The sequence below is a fragment of the Nycticebus coucang genome, chromosome 20 (genome assembly GCF_027406575.1).
Source record: "Nycticebus coucang isolate mNycCou1 chromosome 20, mNycCou1.pri, whole genome shotgun sequence".
In the NCBI taxonomy this organism is placed as follows: Eukaryota; Metazoa; Chordata; class Mammalia; order Primates; family Lorisidae; genus Nycticebus; species Nycticebus coucang.
In genome coordinates this window covers 54,351,414-54,372,748 of record NC_069799.1, presented here as the reverse complement: position 1 = coordinate 54,372,748, position 21,335 = coordinate 54,351,414, and the positions used below count along the sequence as shown (strand labels likewise).

At 35.8% G+C, this 21,335-nt stretch overlaps 1 protein-coding gene across 1 annotated transcript in view; it reads left to right on the top strand.

Annotated features, from left to right (window-relative positions):
- The window catches only part of MALRD1 (MAM and LDL receptor class A domain containing 1), a 513,794-nt gene that overhangs the window by 333,487 nt on the left and 158,972 nt on the right, over positions 1 to 21,335 (top strand). The gene's annotated exons all lie outside the window — the stretch shown is intronic.

Below are 21,335 nucleotides of genomic sequence, written 5' to 3'. Positions count from 1 at the left end.
CCAAGACAGCAGCCCACATTCAAAAACAAAACAAAATATGAAAACACACAAACATAAACACTGCCAAAAGTGGACTCACACCAAATAGGCACCAGTTAAGGAAAAGATCCAAATCAAAATGGGGGAGAGGACTTGAGCCAGGATATTTTACAAAACAAGTCGCTATTTTTTTTTTAATGAACGTATACGGATTATATTACTCTTTTTAGGGTTTGACCTTAATCATATAACTTTGATCATGTCATTTTAAAACCTCAGTCGGGCACACCTGTATACCCAGCACTTTGGAAGGCTGAGGCGGGTGGATTGTTTGAGACATGAGTTTGAGACCAGCCTGAGGAAGAGCCAGACCCCATTTCTGAAAATAGCTGGGTGTTGCGGCAGGCGCCTGTAGTCCCAGGTACTTGGGGGAACTGAGGCAAGAGGATCACTTGAGCTCAAGAGTTTGAGGTTTCTGCGGGCTATGATGCCACGGCACTCTAGCCAGGGTGAAAAAGTGAGACTGTGTCTCAAAAAAAAAAAAAAAAAAAAAAAAAAACTCAGTCGCTTGATTTGCAAAATGACAGGAGCACAAAAGATCATCCCTGTGATTTCCCTACAATCACCTGGCTTTACTCTAAAGTTTATGCACATATTTTTTAAATTTCAGAGTCATTGAGAAAAAAACGTTTAAATTTGTGAGAGGAATGAGAGAAAGTAGAGTATGCATAAGCCACGATGTTCTCTTAATACGTGTCTATATACACATATGTGTTATGTTTTATATATGTTATGATGTACACAGGTGTTCCCTGACTTTTGATTGGGTTATGTGTCCATAAACCCACCATAAGTAGAAATCACATTTAACACCCTGATAAATCCATCGTAAAGAACTTGTAAGTCTGTAGGAAGACTATAGTTATACAGTTTCAAATAGCTAGAAGGAAGACATTGAATATTTCCCTTGGAAAGAAATGTTAAATGTTTGAGATGATGATAATTACCATAATTACCCTGATCTGACCACTGCGCATTATATGTATCCAAACATCACTTGGTACCCCAGGAATTGGTATTCTTACTATTTGTTAACTGATATTTTTTAAATTAAGTCACATCATTGTAAACCCAGATCCTCCCTGACTGATGATGGGGTCACATCCAGAGAAACCTATCATAATATCAAAGATTTATACATCAATCCTTATAAATTGGGGATCGTGTGTGTGTATATACAGACATTATATATATCATCATATGTAGTATACATTTATAGTATACATTTACTTTACCTGCAAATAGGAAAGCTATTTAAGCTTCAGATTTATTTCTTACTTTCTATTCCAAAATTTACAACTCAATTTATTAGATATTATTCAGTAAATAGCCAACATAAAGCCAAATATATATATTTTTTTTCTTTACATTCCGAATACATTGGAGTACTATCTTCAATTTTCAAATTTATTGTACTGTCCTAAAAAGAAAAATAAAACAAAAGAACAGGCATATTATGTAGTCTGCCCAGGAACACAGTAATAGGTTATCTGTCTTTTTTTGATAAATTAATAAGGAAGCAAGTAAGTTATTTATAGAAAAATAAGTGACAGATTATAAATTTGATATCTCTCCTTTTTTATTCAAGTTGGTTTAAAAATGGCTTGTATGCAAATCTTATAAAATGCAGCAACCGTGCCACAGAACAGAGAAGTAGAAAGAGAATTCATATTGAAAAGAAAGGATTATGCTGTCATTGTAATTATAAAGTTCTAAATTTAAATGGTACTTGATTTCCAATCAGAATATTATTTAAGTATAGTCACTTATTAAGTACAATCATTCACCTGATATTTATTGAGCATATTATTAATGCTAAGTAGCTTTCATGGTTCGAGCTAGCTCACCCACTTTTTATCTGCTCTGTAGTTTTAGGTGAGTAATATAATCTTTTTCCTCATTGGTCTCATCCATAACATGGTAATAATAATGCTTCTATCTCATAGAGTTCTTATTAGCAGTAAATTATTAACTCCATACAAAGTGCTTTGAAAAATGTGTGAGATACAGTAAGCACTTGAATATTAGGTGGCTAAAAATCATAAATAAACAACAGCAAAACATTGGTCCTTATTTTAGGCACTGCGCTTTTCATATAGACATTTAGAGTTTGATTCAGTTTCACTCCTCCATTTCCACGTGTGCAGCTCACATGGATCCCTCGTCTGGAGGCTGCAGGCAGCCTTGTGTGATATCATACGCACACCTGTCTGAGCAGGGCTGACATGTGCACTCCACCACGTTTGGCATGGTGAATTTTCTATTGAATCCTGGCATTTTCCTTCTTCCCCACTGTCTTTTCCCTTTGCAGAGTCTCTCTGTCAACTGTCTCCAAGACACTGGTAAACCCAGGACCTCAAGGTGTGAGCCCATAATGTTTTGAGATGTTGCCTTTTCTACTGAAAATCTAGCAAATCCAAATGATGTTGACTAATTATCAGTTCAGGGAAAAGGAAGAAATAATTTAGGGACTAGACAATGTTTCTAGTGTCTTCTAAGTAGACAGTAACTACTTGGTCTTTCTCTAAATTCATACATAGCAAAGCAATCATGCCCCCCAACCCCAAATAATCCTCAATGTGAAAAAAAAATTAATGAAATACTTTGGGAATAAAAGAAAAAGTCAGAATTATAATTTTAGATGTTTCATACATTATCTTCACACATACACTAAAAAGACATTCTTTTTTATTAAAACTATTTTATCACCTTTCACTTTCCCCCTTTAAATGATTGATCTGGAGTAAAAACTAGTGGCACGAAGATGATGATTTCAGGGCAACATCGCTGTAGATTCAGAATGAACTTCGGGAGATCACAAAACAGCGATTGCTTTATATAAAGTTCATGAATAAGTAAATGCATACACAGAACCCTGTAGAATTTAACTTCAAAACCCACTGTCTTCCCTTAGGTTAGATGAAAAGCTGTATTTCTGTTCAACATGTGAGTGCCCCAAGTGTTACATTCAGATAACTTATAATTTTCTACCAAAGTAAATGTCAGAATAGGAAAAGGAAAAAGAAAAAGAAAAAGAGAGAGATGGCAATGAGTAGAAAAACAATAATAAAACATCTCACCCCAATGAAATCATGAAAAGTGACTTTCATTTTTAATAGTGAATGGCTGGCTTATATGCCGCACTTATAATGTAAGGGTGGAGCTGTGACAAATGAGTGGATATAAGGATGGGGGGGTGATGGGATGGACGGAAAGATGGAGTAAGGAAGACTCTGGGTTCCAATCTTGTTACATGCATGAAATTCAGAGCACAGCCCATTCCTGTCTTCATGGAGTTACATGATGGCGGCAGATAAATAAATGAGTAATATCTAATATCGTGTTATGTAGTAGTGAGAGGTACAGGGAACCAGACAGGAAGAAAGTGATGGACAATTATTACTCTGATTAGAGAGATCAACAAACTACAGTCTCTTTGAAGGTTCCATTTGATCAAAAGCCTAAATAAAATGAAGGAGCAAACATCTCTGGGAGGAGAGCCTCAAGCGTAGTGACCAGGGAGGCAGACTCACTAGGAGAGGACCACGCTGATGGAGCAGGAAGGGCAGGGAGCATGACGGCGGTCATCACCACACAGAGTCTTGTCCTTGGGAACATGTGCTCTGCACTGAGGAGCTTCTGCGCAGGAGTCACTGAACACCTGACATTTCTGTAAAGCAGGCCTAGTGCACGCTGGTGGCCAACTTGGCTGGGTCTGCTGAGACAGAACTCCACAAACAGGTCACATGATGGAGATTTACTACGCTAGGTAGGCCCGGGGACAACGGGAGATTAGCAGTCATTGGGAGCTGCTCCCCAAGGCTCCTCAAGGCTGCCCAGAATGAATGAGATCTCATTGGCACCGGCCCCATTTGTGCCGCAGCTGAGGGACCTGGGAGAGCAGCCCGCTCTGGGTTTGATACCCTGAGGAAAACAGGACTTGCTGGGCAAAAGCATTGAAGGATGACCTGTTTCTAAGGGAACCTGGAACAGATTGGGCTCTTCTAACCAGTCCCCTCTGTTCTCAGGACGTTGCATTCCTACCACATTCTACGGCTGTTCTTGAGAATTGTGAGGGAGAAAACAGGGAGACTGTTTGATCCAGGGTCACTGGGAGAATTGTCTTGCAGTACTCAGCTTGTTGATCATTTCAAATGCTCTTGAAGTAAAACAGCTGATGTCAGGCACATTATCAGTGTTGCAAACAGTGGAGTATTTTAGTTATACTTGTTGAGATAGTTTAAAACACAAATCCTGTTCTTACAAATTTTAAGATTTAACCAGTCCCCATTAATACAGACTGGTTTTATTTTGGATTCAAACAAATTTTAAGTGGAGGGATGAAAAGAAAAGAAACCTTAACTACAAATGTTACATCACTTGAACCAGACCTAGGTCATAGCAGTTTCTTTCTTTACCTGATTGTACATGACAATTTTATTGTAGGTTTCCGTATACACTGCAATGCACCTTTTATAACTATAACTTTTCAGAGCTATTACTTTTTTGCCAAGAATTGTTATAATTTGTTAAATATACTCCTTATGCCAGAGCTAACTTATGTCATAAAATTAAACCTGTACTTCAAATTAAAATTTACCTACTGGCTGGGTGAAATGCTCAAGTACAAAAAGTCTGATTTGAAATAACTACTTTACATTCCTACAAACATCTTTTACTGATGAACAAAAAAAGTCAATGTCAAGGGGCGGCACCTATGGCTTAGTGGGTAGGGTGCCAGCCCCATATACTGAGGGCGACGGGTTTGAATCCAGCTCCGGCCAAACTGCAACAGCAAAAAAAAAACAGCCAGGCATTGTGGCAGGCGCCTGTAGTCCCAAGCTACTTGGGAGGCTGAGACAAGAGAATCGCCTAAGGCCAAGAGCTGGAGGTTGCTGTGAGCTGTGAGCTGTGACGCCACAGCAGTCTACCAAGGGCGACAAAGTGACACTCTGTCTCTTAAAAAAAAAAAAAGTCAATAGCCGGGCGTTGTGGCGGGCGCCTGTAATCCCAGCTACTTGGGAGGCTGAGGCAAGAGAATCGCCTAAGTCTAGGAGTTGGAGGTTGCTGTGAGCTGTGTGACGCCACGGCACTCTACCAAGGGCGATAAAGTGAGACTCTGTCTCTACAAAAAAAAAAAAAAAAAAAAGTCAATGTCAGGATCATGTTGGGAAATATTTTGTTATAATTAATATGTCCTGATTAAATTTCCTCATCTTACACCTCAATAACATGCCCATATGTAAATGCATATTTTACCAAATGTATATCACATATTGATGCAAACATTATTAATTTTGGCTCTTTAGACATGAAACTGATTGTTACTGATTCAAAATTTTGGATCCATCATCAAAAGGGAAGAATGGCAATATCGTTACCAGTGACGTCTAAACAAATGTTACACTTTTAACTTATCACTATAGATGCTAGAAACATTTCCTGTTTGCAAAATATCCTCTTTTATTTATTTATTTATTTATTTTGCAGTTTTTGGCTGGGGCTGGGTTTGAATCCACCACCTCTGGCATATGGGGTTGGGGCCCTATTCCTTAGAGCCACAGGTGCCGCCCACAAAATATCCATTTTTTTCCTCCCCGTTTCTCCCTTTCAAGTTACATAGGTCCATGTGACCATGAGCATGTGTCACTTCCAGTTTGAAGCATTTAAAACATAGTGTGTGATTGTGATTGTTCCAGCCTTGTTTTATTTTGGATTCAAAAATAGATGTCTCCTGGTTTCCCCTGTGTGTACATTAGAAAGGGCCTCATGTTCCAGATTGCAAATCTCCATCTGCCCCATCCTCCTGAATTTGTACAGAAGAATCCCTCAGCCACATATGTATAGTTCAGTGAAAAAACAAACAGACAAACAAACAAAAAAAAACAGTAGAATAGTTTTGTTCTGAGATTTGTAAGGCTTTCCAAATGTAATAAAATCTAGCCCATCCTAATACACAATGCAATTTCCGTTATTCTATAGGAGGTTATTATTTACAGTAAGAGCTATTATAGAGTCTTACTGCGCATATAGAGTTACATTTGATGTTGGGTTTTCTGGCATTGTAACCTTGGAAGCAGATAGTATTTTCTGTCTTTAAGGTCACATCTGGACGATTGTGGTTGCTTAATTAATGCACAAAAGAAAATCACAACCCAGGTACCAAGCCTTTGCAAATTCATTCAACCTGAAAATGTACGAGAGAAATATACTTACCTTAAGATTCTTAAACATCTTAAAAAAGAGCTTGTAGCATGTCAGGGATCCTAAAATGTTCAACTTTTTGGCTTCTCTGGAAGAAGGAGTTGTCCATGTATTAAATGAGTAACCCTAATGAAAGCTGATGAGCAAAAATAAAAGGTCCATACATAATTTTCGTGATATCCACCACCACAGATAAGCAAAAAGTCCTCATATGATCCACATGTGGCCTGTGGGCTGCAAGTTGACCACACACACACACACACACACACACACACACACACACACACCCTGAAACCTTTTGAGAAAGTACGCAGGGCGAATGAAGCTTCCACTGAACAAAATTCTGAACCATGAGGTTGAGATGGTCCTTGTGGTATCATCACTAGCTCTTCCCCTCACTATCCTTTAAGCTTGACTTATTTTGAGACAGGCTTCAGGAGAGAGGCTTCATTGTCATGTTCAACCAATTGCGTTGTTCTGCATTAAACCTTCCAGCCAAATTTAGTGCTTCTTGTAAATCAGGGAATAGTTCTTATTTCTGGTCCCTGTGCTAATTTTTGAAGACAAGGACTGACTACGTGATTGAATTTATTGTATCCTTAATTAGCTATTTTAAATTTAAAAATCAAAGCCACAGATGGATTAATTACTTTAATGCCATACTCAAGTTTACCATTTGTTGCATTTAGAAAGTATCGATTATTGCTTTATCTTTCAATAAAATTGAGAAAATTAGCTTTTCAATGGTAAAATGTCTACATTTGAAGATGTAATTTTAATCATGCACTGTCATAAACTAAATATTATAATTAACGTGATAATACTTGATTAGAATCAAAACATAGTGATATAACTTGGTTCATTTATAATATTAAGAAAAACAAATACTTGAACAGACATTTTAGTAAGGCTTAAATAGCCCTTGAAATAGCCCTAGGTTCAAATAAAGACAACTGTAAATCTCAACGTTAACATATTCTCAGTTCATGTAATTCCTAATTACAATTACATTTTCACACTTTGTATCCAGGTCAGTAAGATCATTGCAAAAAGTAATATTTGTGACAATATGGTATTTGAATGTTTACTGAGCTATATTATATTCAAAATGAATAGTTTGAATAGAGAATAATAAATATATAATATGCTCCATTATAATATAGCTTTTCTATAAAGTCTCTATTTAAAATGATTTCCATTTTATACTTGCAAAATGTATTTTTAAATTTTCCATTACATAATTAAAATATAACGCTCTTCAGTCTTAACCATTAGTGTGCATATATTAATGTATAGGATACATATAAAAAATATTTTTAAAGTATAACGTACAGAAACTACTGGTGTACTTGAAATAACTGGATGTGTAACTTAAGAAAATGATATCTACTTGGACTAAACATAAAGAAACAGGTTATAATAAAACCTACAGATATTTTATTTAGGCCTAAATATTAATTCAGAGCTAGAAACACATTTTCATATCTATTCTACTTGAAGGAACAGTTACACACAAATATCTGCAAGACTTTTAGATATGAATTTCTGATAAACCTTTCATTTGGAATAATATGAAAAGAAGAAGGCTTATGGGAAAGTAGGGTGGGAGCAAGCCATTATAATTATAGGTAACTTAATTATACACTAGTGTTATAAATGCTACCGGTCATATTAACAGCACTGGTGCAGTTTAAAATGTCTTGAATTCCTAATAAACAGAAGAACTTTTCAGTAAATGTATGACTTTATGTAAAAAAAAAAGTGAGCTGGATAGGAGGCAAGGAAGCTTGATGGTAAGGCAATGTAAAAATGTTTAAGGCCTTGAGTGATGGAGACACAGGCAAAGTACTCATAGACTGGACATAGACTGGAGAGATCCTTGCAATAAATAAGTGTTTCCAAAAAGACAGCATGTGGGTATACTCAGGCTGAAACACAGGCTCAACAGTTCTGGAATTTGTCTGTGACTTGCTGAGCACAGCTGTGTGAAGACAGTGTGTTTTCAAGAATCATTGTCATCTGGAAAATCATGTGTAGATCAGTATGACTTCTGTGTTGCAGAACCTAAGTCCCCTGTTGATCAGTTGTGTACAAACTTCATTGTTATATAGAAATGTGCATGTGGTAAGTGACGAGAGGGGAAGGAAGCTAATATGAACTGAACCAACTAATGGGGGTCGAGGTCATGCTACACTCAGAGCCTATACAATCTCATTTAAGGGGGGGAGATAAGACTGTTTAATATAAAATGGATTCTGTAAGGATTTGAGCCAAATGCATCACACATATTGTCTGGAAAGTTGCCTCAGAAGAGTTGGGAAATGAAGAGTTGTAAATTGTTGATAAAAAGGGCAAGAAGGAACTCAGGAAAAGAAACCGAATGTGGTTCGGAGTTCTTTCCACAAGCTTACTTTTTTTTTTTTTTTTTGGTCTTTTAGTCTTTAAACATTCTCATGATAACTTCTGGGAAATTTCTATGTTAATTAGATCTGCTGTCATTGCCAATAACACCAAACAGAAAGGGGGTTTATTTAAGGATACGGAGAATCTCATGTAACCCAAGACCAGGAATACAGTGCAGCTTCCGGAAGATGAGAACAACAGAGTCAAGAGTGAGAGGGACCTTGAGCCATGGTCATTCCAGGCATGTTTCCCCTCAATTGTTTCCTTCTCATCTGTTTCATTCTCCTCTCTCTGTAGAACCAGATTTCTCTGTTCCATCATGTGTAAGCAGAAAATATGGCTGTTCAGAGCTCCGGAGCCTGGACACATTTTTGCAACATCTTTTAACCCTCAATTCTTTGATTGACCTACCTTGGGTCAAATCAGAGTGATGGCAGAGATATAGTCTAATTCAAACATGCCTGCCAGAACCCCACCCCGCTGACCTTATCAGTGAGAGGGAGCTGGTTTTCCAAGTTATTTTCTGTATTCTGATGCTTCCTGTGAGATGTGATAAAACACCCCCCCACACACTTTGTTGCCTTCCTTTTTGCTTCACCCTTAAATTCTTGCTAAATCAACAAGACACAATCAATAGTGGGCGGAGACAGGGAGACTTCTTAACAGTAGTTTAGGGAAGTTACTAAGACTTAACAATAGTTTAGGAGTAGGTAAAATAGATAACAAAATGATTAATAAATGATAAGTGGTAGAAAGCATTAGACATTAAGTATAGTATAAGTGTGTAAGAAATCTTAACCTGTTTACTGTTTAATGAAATGTTAAAAGAGACAGAAGGAAAAAAAGGGGAAACAGAGGTAGTGGTGCCGAAAAGTCTGAGGGGCAGAAACTAGTCTGCACTTGCCCAATTTACCCTGGTGACCCCCACCATACTGAGAGGCCCAACCAGACATGGTGGCTAGAAAGATACTGTTAGAAGGAATGACTAAAACCAATGTGACTGGATGTCTGTGATTATTTTTATTGTATACCCTGTAAGCATTTAAACAATACCTGCCTCTGCAATTTTCTAATCAGGCAAACTCACCCAGATTGCATCGGCCTACATAATATAAGCTGAACTCTACTGGTGGTTGGGGCTGCTCTCCATATTGGGGTAACAGCCGGCCGTTTGGTCTTTTCTTTAATAAAGACTTCCTAATTGGCTCTATATTAATAGATTTCAGTCCTATAATACCTAGAGATAGTAAACAACCTGTTCTTGAGTGTGCTTTTCAAATACAATCCAACCAGTCCAGACCCCACGTCTTCAACCACCTCCTTTATGGAGCTGTCATACTCAGAACCACAATCCACCTGCCCTGATCACACCAGACTGGGTACCAGAGACTAGGAACAGCCCCAGCGCTCCAGAGCTTACAGAAAGTATTGAAACCAGCTGATTATAAATCTGCTTCTCACAGAGCCACAATAAAGGCTGTTGCCACGAATCCCTGCATCTCCTTCTGCCTTCTTCCCAACACTGGGGCTCCCTTGTGTAGCTGCCGGGTTTCCCCCTCCACTTGCGATCTGTGAGTGTATCTGTAAGATCTGCAACCATCTCTTGATCTGTTGGCCTCACCAAACTTAGATTATAATAAACCCCATAATAAAACCGGAGCCCAGGACACACTCACTGAAAATGTATTCTTAAAACACGGTATCATGCACTCGACGAATATTAACTCAATACCTCCTACAAGTTGTTTATTCTAATAGATGGCTTGTCTGATAGAGTCTAAGGTGGCAAAAAACAAAGAAACACACCAGGGTGCCACAATGGGAATAGAGAGTGGGAGAGAGGTGCATGAAATATGGTGGGAGAGGTGGTGATTCAGGATGGCTACTTTAACTGGTCATTCTGCCTTTCTTCTGGAGGCCAGGGAAAAAAGGATAGGAAAAAAGGCAAAGAAATACACACAGGACAGGACCTGCGGCTCAAGGAGTAGGGCGCCGGCCCCGTATGCCAGAGGTGGAGGGTTCAAACCCAGCCCCGGCCAAAAACTGCAAAAAAAAAAAAATAAAATAAAGAAAGAAAGAAATACACACAGGTTGTCTTCTAAAAATGTTTTCTTGACGCTATCTCACATCAGTTGTTTCTACAGAGTGTCTTTAAGGTTGCCATACAGAGTGTAACTGGGAAACTGTAGCTAGATATACCTTTATTTACAAAATATTCCCTACAAAATTTTACAAAACACATATTTACAAAGCAATCTCTATATAGTAGCCACCTCTTTATAAAATTTTATAAAAAATAATTTCTAAATAAAGGTATATTTAGCTATAATTTCCCAGTTCTGCTATGCATGGTGACTTCAGGGGCAACTTCTGGGACGGCCTATATCCTTACACTTAGCCAAAATTGAGTTGCAGGCTCAAACCAGGACAGAATCTAAGAAACATGTCTCTTCAAAACCAAGTTTTATTACGGAATAAGAGGAAAGAAATAAATATCAGGAGAGAGAATAGTCTATCACAAGATTCTAGAAGGTAATTTCAGAGTGTAAGAATAGGCAAAATGATGGCTTTCATATAGTCAATTAAGATAGTGGCTAAAAATGTAATTTTCCTCTTAACCCAGTGTCTTTACTCTGTCTCTCCCCACGCTCTTTGTTAAGTTTGTTGATTTCTTGGTTCCCTATATCCCTGAAGTCTTTGGGCATTTTTCGCCTATCTCTGTAATTCACAAGTTTCACCCTTTCTCGTAACCCCACCACTTCCACCACAATGTTTCTTTTTAATGTAGGTAAAATAACTCATCAATTTCTTTAAACCTTCACCAGCAATGGTTTTTGCAAGGCGTTGAAATAGCCTTTGACTACTATAACTCATGACTCAAAACAACATTTTGATAAGGGTTAATAGGGCTGGGCGAGGTGGCTCACAACTGTAATCAAAACACTTGGGAGGCCGAGGCAGGTGGACTACCTTGAGCTCACGGGTTTGAGACCAGCCTGAGCAAGAGCAAATATTCTTTTGATTTACATCTATGATTAACAATGGGGTTAATGCTTTTTAAAACTCTGGTGCTTACTACCAGACATTTGTGTTCCTTCTTTTGTGTCTTTTGAGCTTCTGCTTTCTTATATTGGTTTGGAGTGTTCTTCCTTCATTACCCTTATTAACTCTAATGAGATGCAATATAAGTGTATTTTTCTTCCTTTTCCTTGTCTTTTCAAATTGTTTACAATACTTTGAGGAACGTATTTTCATCTAATACATCTACTTTTATTTAGTCTAATATATCTCATTGAATTTAGTCAAATGTATTGCTTTGGCCTTTGTTATTAGGCTTAAGAAGATGCTAAGCTTAAATACATATTGTTCATGTTTTTTTCTGTGTTTCTCATCTTTAAACTTTAGCATTTAATTCTAAATGGTATTAGTTCACCAGGGTTATGATAGTGAAATAGCACAGAATTGGTGGCTTAAACAGCAGAAGTTATATTTTCCACAGTTCTGGAGGCTGGAGGTCTAAGAGCAAGGTGTCAGTAGGTTTGAGCTCTGTTACCAGATGAAGAGGGTCCAGCCATGTGTCCCTGTCAGCCAATATAAGGGGATAGGTCTACCAAACTTCATTTGTCAAAAGGTCAAGATTCTGGAGAACAGTGAGAGTACCCTGTCCAAGACTGTTCTGTTCTTCCATTTCCAAAATTACGGTTTTATACATAAAAATTCAAAGCAAAGACCACATCAACCCCTATTTCAAATAATAATCAGCTTAACTCTGTGACTTAGTACAACATTCCAATTCAAAAGCTAATCTCCTAAATCAATCCACCTAAACTACTCAAGATGGGCATCTTTAGGGTGGGAGCTGAATCTGCAAAACAATAAGAATGGGAGCCAGGAGGTGAAGGTCAGGCTGGACCTAAATGGACCAGTCCAGCTGAGTCAAGTCTGCCCCAGCCTGACTCCCTCCAGCTTATTCTTACACCTGTGCTTTCAACACCCCAGGCCTCTCTTCAGGACGTGGTGACGGCTGCCTTTTCTCCTGTTCTCCCAGTCTTCCCCCTGTGCACCTAGACACCAAGCACCTCTCCTTCATCTTTTAATGCACATAGTCATATTGGTTTAGGGTCCCCCACTAAAAGCCTCAATTTAATTTAATGACCTCCTTTAGAACCCTATCTCCAAATACAATGACATGTTTTAGAGACCACCCACATAATCTCTTTTAACCAGAATTTCCATTTTAACGGTGTTATTTCCAAATATGCTTTTATTGGTGGTACTGGGGGATGGGACTTCAACATAAGAATGGGGCAAGGGATGCAATTCAAACTGTAACAAATACTCTGTGTTTAAATATCTGTGAACCTGTTTTCACCACCACAATGACTTTGTCTGATTTTAGTTATATTTTATACTTTTGAGTTTTTCCTTCTTCCCAAGTTCCTTACTAAATAAATGTGCTACCAGGTTTTTGAATTTTTTTTTGTCTTTTGCAATTTTTTTTTTTGTCTTTTGTGTTTTTTTTTTCTGCCCTTTACACAATACTGTGCATTTTACTTACCTAGCTGTGTCATCTACCTATTTTTTTTAATCCATTGTGTTTCATTCTTACATTGAGGGAACACCCTACATTCACTTTAGTTGTTTATTTTTTATTGGTTAATTAGAATTATCTTAATTGTCCCACTGTGATGGAAACTAAAGTGTGGAATTAGGTGATTATCCTAATTATCAAGGTGATTATCAGGGCTGGCAGGAATTCATTTGTCTGTATGCTATCATTTTCTTAATTGCTTTAAATATAAGCATAGTACAAGAGTATCCAAAGGTTCTTTTAATCTACCCTGAGATTAAAATGTATTTGTTGATCTAATAAAAAAGAGCAGAAAAAGAAGGTGAAATATTAAGAAATTAATAATTGTTTAAGATCATCTTTACAGTAAGTTATTTCATGCCTGGATATATTTTTATGAATTGAGTCACTGATTTAAGTTATCTCAGTACATATTAAATACCAAATACACATTTAAATCAAGTAGTTTGCAATAAATTTTTGGATGCTATTTTGCAATAAACTGAGGAATGTCTAAAATAGATCATAAGAACACAGATTCAGTAAGGTTAACTGGGATCCCTGATGCAGAGGTAAACTATAGCCTTAATGTTTACATGATCTGAAAAATTCCAAATCTCCACCTTTACAGGGATCCAGAAAGCTTATTTCCATAAATACACTGCTTGCCTAATTTTACGCCCTTTTTTTCTCATTGGTTCTGATACTAATGTTACCCACAGCCCACCATGACAAATGTATTTCTCTGAAGAGGCAAAAAATTATTTTCCTTCTTTTTTTCTTCTTCTTGAACTGTCCTCTGTCCCTCTTCTATTTATTTATTTATTTATTTATTTCAGGTTAATGTGAGGGTACAAACAACTAGGTTGTAATATTTGAATTTGTTACGTAGCGTCCCACTTGTGCGTGCCATATACCCCTACATTGTGCCTGTTCCCTGGGAGCACACCAATCCCCCTCCATCCTCCCCTCTTCTCCCTCCCATGTTACTCCTCCCCTTAACTCTAATTGAATTGAGTTTTTCTGTAACCCGGGTGGGTATTAGATTATCTACAGGATTCATATTAATATCGAGTACATTGGATATTAGCTTTTCTGTTTTTTAATATTGACTTCCCTTTGTGAAATGCATTGATAATTATGATTCTTAACCAGGGCTGCAGGTTAAAAAAACAATCTCTTGGGAAGCTTAAAATACTGTCTCTGCCAAGGCCCCATGCTGGGCGTATTAAATCATTCTCTCTGGGTGTGGGATGCAGGCATCCAAACTTTTAAAAACTTCAAATAATTCCAATGAGCATATAGTAATGTGACATTATACGTGTGATGTTGTATATAAATGTTACATTATACACATAAAAGAGTACTTTGAATATACACCTTCAGCTTAATAATGAAACAAAATGGTCTCCTAAGTTTCTCTGCACATAGAGTGACCATAAAGTTTGTGTGCAATTTTAAACTGCACACTATTTTAAATTGCACAAGTGAGGTATTTCTGGGTAAGATCAGCATTTGCTCAGTAGAGTAGTTGATCCGCCCCAATGTTGGTGGGCATTATTCAATCCATTGAGGGTCTGAATAGAACAAAAGACAGAGAGGAAGGAAGTCACTTTATGGCCACCCTGTATTAAGCGCATTACATGTGCATAGGAATTCTTTGTGTGTAGCTCTTTAATCATATACTTTTTTCTTCTGCTGGAGGAAATCACTGTCCTGACTCTTACGATAATGTGATAATGTTCTTCTTAAACTTATGTTTCGTTTTAGCAGAACTGACTGTATTTCTAAACAGTATTATTTAATTTGTCACTTTTTGTACTTTAGTCATTCTACAAAATTGTATTTCGTTAACTTGATTCTTTTTAAACTGTGTTTTTTTGAAATTATTCACAAAGCATGGGGCTGTGACTCATTCATTTCATCCATTATTTTATGTAGTCATGGATGTGTATTCTTAGTATAAGAAATAACTTCATTTTATTCCTAAATTTTGCTTCTTGGGGAAAAGTGAGTACTAAGCTTATTTACGTAAGATTGTGGTGTTTGTTACGATTGGAGTTTTGCTGTAGATTGGAGTTTTGCTGTACTGAAACACTTGTCCTGCAAGTATTTGAACTAAGTTGCACCCCCAAATTAACTTATAAACCAGATGTAAGTTTTCTATAATCAAAAATCGTTGCTCTTTTCACAAAACCACTTTATTTATGGTTGCTGCATGAAACTGTACTTAATGTATACAACCTGATGAGTTTGAGGATAAGTATACAACTGTAAAACAATCACCATCATCAGGCTGTAGACATATACTGTGTACCCCTTTTTTGAGGTTTTTTTTTTTTAATAGTAACTACACCTAACGTAAGTCTTAGCAATTTTTAGTATTCAGCATAGTATTGTAAGCTGCAGGCACTATGCTGTATAGTACAACTCCAGAACTTATTTTTCTTGCATAACTAAAATTTTGCACCCTTGAACCACCATCTTCACCGTTCTCCTTACCCTGTGACCCTGAAAACCACAATTTTACTCTGTTTCTATGACCTCAACCTTCTTAGATTCCACATAGAACTGAGATGGGATACTACTTATCTTTCTATGTCTGGCTTATTTTACTTAGCATAATACCCACCGGGTTCATTCATTCTGTATCAAATGGCAGGATTTCCTTTTTTGAAGAAGGTTGAATAATATTTCCTTGCATACATAAACCACCTTTTCTATATCCATCCATCCATCCATCCATGAACACTTCAGTTGTTTCCATATCCTGGCTATAATGCTTCATAGGTCGTTTTCCCAGCATCATTTATTGAAGAGACTATACTTTACCCATTGGGTATTCTTAGCGCTCTTATCCAAAATTAGCTGATCCTATATGTGTGGGTTATTTTCAGACTTTTGATTCTGTTCTTTTTTCTTAGTCTCTATTTTTAATGCTAATATCATAATTTTTCATTACTGTTTAATTGTAATATTTAGTACATACTGACATCAGAAAATATGATACTTACTCAAGATTGCTTACTCAGTCTTTTGTGATTCAATATGCATTTCAGAACTATTGTTTCCATTTCTATGAAAAATGACACTGGAATTTAGATAGAGATCGCATTGAGCATGTAGATATTTTAATATTAATTATTTCAATTCATGAACAAAGGTTTTCTCCCCATTTGTTTGTGTCTTCTTCAATTTCTTTCAGCAGTATTTTTATTTTAGTTTTAGCATATACATTTTTCAACTCTTTTGTTAAATTTACACTTAAGTATTTACTTTTTTTGATCCTATCGTAAGTGGGTTTGCTTTTTTTTCTTTCATATAGTTCATTTTTAGTGTGTAGAAGTCCTACTAATTTCTATAGGTTGATTTTTTTCTTTTCTCACTTTACAGAATTTGTTTTGGGAGAGTACTTTTAGGGTTTTCTACATATGAATTCACATCATCTGAAAATAGAGACAATTTTACTTCTTTCTTTCCAATTTTTTGGCCTATTTTCTTTAACTAGGAGTTGCAGTGCTGAGTTGAATAGAAGCAAGAGCAGCATTCTTGAACATACCTGATCTTACAAGAACACTTTCAGCTTTTTACTTCTGAGAATGACATTATCTATGGGCTTTCATACACAGCACTTCTTATGTTAAGTTACACTTCTTCTTTCCTTACATTTGTTGAGAATTTTTAGCATGAGAATATACTGAAATTTGTCAAATGCTTTTTCTGCATCCATAAAAACGATCATATGATTTATAACCTTTCTGTCACCATGCTGTGCCGTACTGATTGTATATGTTGAACCATCTTGGCATCCCAGGGATAAATCCCACCTTATCTTTTTCATGTGCTGTTGAATTTTGTTAGTCAGTATTTTGTTTTTGAGGACTTTTGCATTTTTGCTAGTATTTTATTGAGGAGTTTTACAATACAGCAATATTGCCCTGCATTTTCTTTTCTTATAGTGTCCTAGTTGGTCATTAATGTCAGGTTATGCCATTCTTAGGAGATAAACTTAGAAGTGTTTCCTCCTCTTCTGTTATTTGGAAAATTTGAGAAGAGTTGGAATTAACTCTTCTAGAAAGAATTGTAAGAATTCACCGGTAAGCAATCTAGTCCTGGGGCTTTTCTTTGTTTGGAAGTTTTTCATCACTGATTTAATCTCCTTACTCATTAATTAATGAGTAATCTCATTTAGTCTGAGATTAAGATTAATGAGATTACTAATTAATTAAGTCTGCTCAGAGTTTCCTTTTATTCACAATTCAATCTTAGTAGATTGTATGTTTCTAGGAATTTATTTGTTTCTTTAAGATTATATAATTTGTTGGCATACAATTATTTATAGTAATATGCTATCCTTTGTTTTTCTGTAGTATAATTTGTAACATAATTTATAATTTCAATTCTAACTTCACTTATTTTGATATTAACTCCTATTAGGTCTAGTGAAGGGCTTGACAATTTTATTTTATTTTTTAATTCTTAGTTTGGTTTATCTTTTCTGTTTACTTTAGTCTTTATTTCATCTATTTCTGTTCCGATCATTATTTTCTCACTTCTAAATTTAATAATTGCTAAATATAAATTTAGTTCATATTTTTCACATATAACTCTTATAAACATACAACTTGAGTATCGTATATAACATAATTTTCCATTTTGATGGCAAAATCTCACACTTGGTGCAAATCTAGACTAAACATTTTGGAATCCAAAGCTTGTTTATAGTAGATATTTTCCAAATTGAAATAGAAGATAAAGTTTGGTAATGCCTTATTACTTTTTCCTAGAGCAGTGCGTAGCATAATGAAGACAGTCAGAAAATATATATTTAATATTTTTGATTTTAAAAATATTTTGGTAAAATACATAGAATGTAAAATTTACCATCTTAATTATTTTTCAGTGTCCAGTTCAGGGTCTTAATTATTTTCACATTGTCGTTCAACTACCACGCCATCCATCTCCAGAACTCTTTCCATCTTGCAAAACTGAAACTCTGCACCCATTAAACAATAACTCCTCATTTCTACCACTCCTCACAACAACCATCCTACTTTCTCTCTTTGTGATTATGACTGGTCTGTGTTCCTCATGTGAGTAGAATCATAAGGTATTTGTCCCTTTGTGACCAGATTATTTTACTAAGCAAAATGTCCTCAAAGCTAATCCTGTTGTGTCACGTGTTAAAACATTCTTGCTTTTTAAGGCTGAGTAATATTCTGATGTATGCATAGGCCACATTTTGTTTATCCATTCATCTCTCAGTGGATACTTGGGTTGCTTCAACCGTTTGATTACTGTGAATAATGCTGCTATGAAAATGAGTATACAAGTATCTGTTCAAGTTTCCGGCTTTCATTTGTTTTCAATATATTCCCAACAGTAGAACTGCTTGACTATATGGTAATTTTTTAAGCATTTAAAGAGCCAGTAAGCTTCCATAGCAGCTAAACCTTTTACAGTCCCACCAACAGTGCACAAGGGTCCTGATTTCTCCCCATGCTCATCAACATTTGTATTTTCCGGTTGTTTTGATAGTAATCATCCTAATCGATATGAGATGCCTCTTTCTGGTTTTGATTTGCATTTCTGTAATGCTTAGTGATGTTGAACACCTTTTCATTACTTACTGACCATTTGTGTATCTTCTTTGAAGAAATATCTACTGAAATTCTTTATTCATTCTTTAATCAGTTTGTTTTTAATTGTTATTGTCGCTGAGTTTTAAGCAATTAACTTTTAAATGAGTTAAGAAATGAATGTGAGTGGTGAGACCACCCTTGTCCTTTGTCACTGAGCGACTAAATATAATATGTAAATATATATGTAAATAGAAATCTTAAAATATTCATACCATTACCCAATTGCCAAAGTAAGTCCAAACCAACTTGAGTAAAATTGTCCTAAGTTTTTCAACACTGTCTTCATCAGATAGGCAAGTCTTTGTTTTCTTTGATCTCAGTAATAACATGGAATTCTTTATGGCATAGCTTTTATTTTTAATCTACCATAATTTTTGTTCAGTCTACTGAACAGTTTCTGTCATTCTGTGCATACATCAGGCACAGTGATGTCACTCCCTGATGTTATCACAGGGTCTCAGCCATTTTAAGTTGTCAACGGATAGCATCAATTAATACTAATGTTATTTTATTATTATTTAGAAAGTAAATGATAATAGAAAATATTATTTATATTTTCTCAAAGGAGCATTTTATTTTAGAAGGAATGCCAGATAGGATAAGATCAAAAAGAACTAGGACTTTTAGCATCGCCCCTAAGTCAAGGCCTGTTTTGCCAACTTTATATATTTTATTTTATTTTAGCAAAATCATACAAGAATTCTTAAAGAAATGAAGGGTCAAAGAGGGTAGGAAATCAAGAATCAAGAAGAGAAAAAATGGAACAGCTAATTTTAATAAAACATTCATTAAATGCCAAACATGTACTGAGATTTTTCCTTATATTAGGTCATTTATAGTTAACACAATACTATTATTCATAAAGGAACTTCAAAGTCCCCATCTGTCTGATGAGGAATCTGAGGCTCAGGCTCAGAAAGATTAATTAAATCTGACCAAATTGAACAGTTGTGACAAATTTTGTTCAGGGAGGTTTTAAGATTTTATTTAAAAACATTTACAGTTTTTCCTTTTATAGCTAAACTATTAGTTAACAATTATAAAAGTAAAGAACATAAGGTAAAAAAAATTTACCTTGAGTCCTATTTCAGTAATGATCCTCAGTCTGTAATAAACCTATTGAATTCTAAAGGTCTTACTGAAATACTGTTTCAAAAATGTACTAGAGATTAAATTTTTATGTATCTCCCAAATATGAGCAAGTTCAATAGGGAGGGCCAGTGCTATTATGAGATTTATTTGTATTCATTTTATGCAGAAAAACATCTTTCCATCATTGTTTGACCCTGAAATTTGCACATAAATTAAAAATTATGTAACAGTGTTGTACAGTGACCTTTCTACATAAATAAATAATAAACGAGACGTGCTAATTAAAAGGTCTGAATCAGATTGCTCAGCATTTCACAATCTCTTACTCTTCATTAAAGCCCGTGTTATCAAAACCAGAGAGGTTCTCAAACTTTTTACGCTTAGGAAATTCATATATTTCCTTGAACAGGGGATTGTTTTTCTTTTACTTAATGTATCATCAATCATTATTGTAGCCCTTCTCCCCATTTCTAGAGAGAGATTCTTTCTCAATACATCAAAATTATACAATTAATAATTACTATTTTCTAGTGTCTGTACTATAAATTTATTTTAACTACTTTAAATAAATCAGGGACAATTTTGCTAAAGATTCTGGGACCATGGGTCTGAGAACTAAAGAAACAGATGGGTAAGCCATCCTTGAGAAGCATAAGCTCTGAGGACCTAAATGGTGGACGCTCAGGGAAATTGGCTCCAATGAGCTACTTATTAGATGCGTGTGCCACCCACACCTGGCATTTGTGTGTGTCAGTCCCAAATGGGGTTATCCAGTTGTCCTGTCTTTTATCAATAAATTAAGTCTCAGTCTCACCAATGAACTATGTGCTGTTATATTAAATGCCTTCTCTTCATTTTTTTATATGTGTGTAAGTATAGATTACATTTTACTGGCAAATTATTTCTGGAAATTATACAGGTTTTTGCTACTGTATTAAGGGGATGAACAAAAACTGTGGAAATGTACTTTAGGTCAAGTGTCTAGAGTTGGCTCATTTTACTTATATAAAAATACTGCCTAACATGCAGTAAATTACCCGCATCTCAAGCACATTAGCTCTGAACTGTGTAACAAAGGAATCATTGGACTTTATTGAATTCATTGAAGTTGATAAAAAGTAGGTTCAGACCTTCACTGTAAGTCACCATGAATCTTTAAAGTATTATTATTTAACTACATATCAGCTAAAATTACATCCAAATATAACAATTCTACATCAATTCACTTTTCTCTATTTTCTCCTTTTAACAAAACCATTATGCCTATAATTACTGTTATCGGTATTTATTAAGCACTACCTAAATATTGGATTCGATGCTGTGTTAGACCCAAGGAGACACAATGAAAAGTTCTGCTACTTTGCAGTCTGGAGAGATGCAGACAG